This window comes from Eptatretus burgeri, chromosome 11 (genome assembly GCF_056783735.1).
Source record: "Eptatretus burgeri isolate ZD-2024b chromosome 11, Ebu_testis_v1, whole genome shotgun sequence".
Lineage (NCBI taxonomy): Eukaryota > Metazoa > Chordata > Myxini > Myxiniformes > Myxinidae > Eptatretus > Eptatretus burgeri.
Genome location: NC_140971.1, coordinates 1,072,716 through 1,072,946, shown reverse-complemented (window position 1 = coordinate 1,072,946; position 231 = coordinate 1,072,716).

The window sequence follows — 231 nt, the reverse complement described above, 5'->3', positions numbered from 1 at the left end:
GTAGACTTTCTGTCAGCATTGTATATATATAGAAAGGTGTGTTTCTTTCTAAATCATGTTCACTCAATTGAATTGGCCACAGGTGGACTCCAATCAAGTTGTAGATACATCTTGAGGATGTTCAAAATAAATTTGATGCACCTGAGCTCAATTTGCAGCGTTATAGCAAAGGGGTTGAATACTTATTCATGGAAGACATTTCAGCTTTTCATGTTTCATTAATTTGTAAAA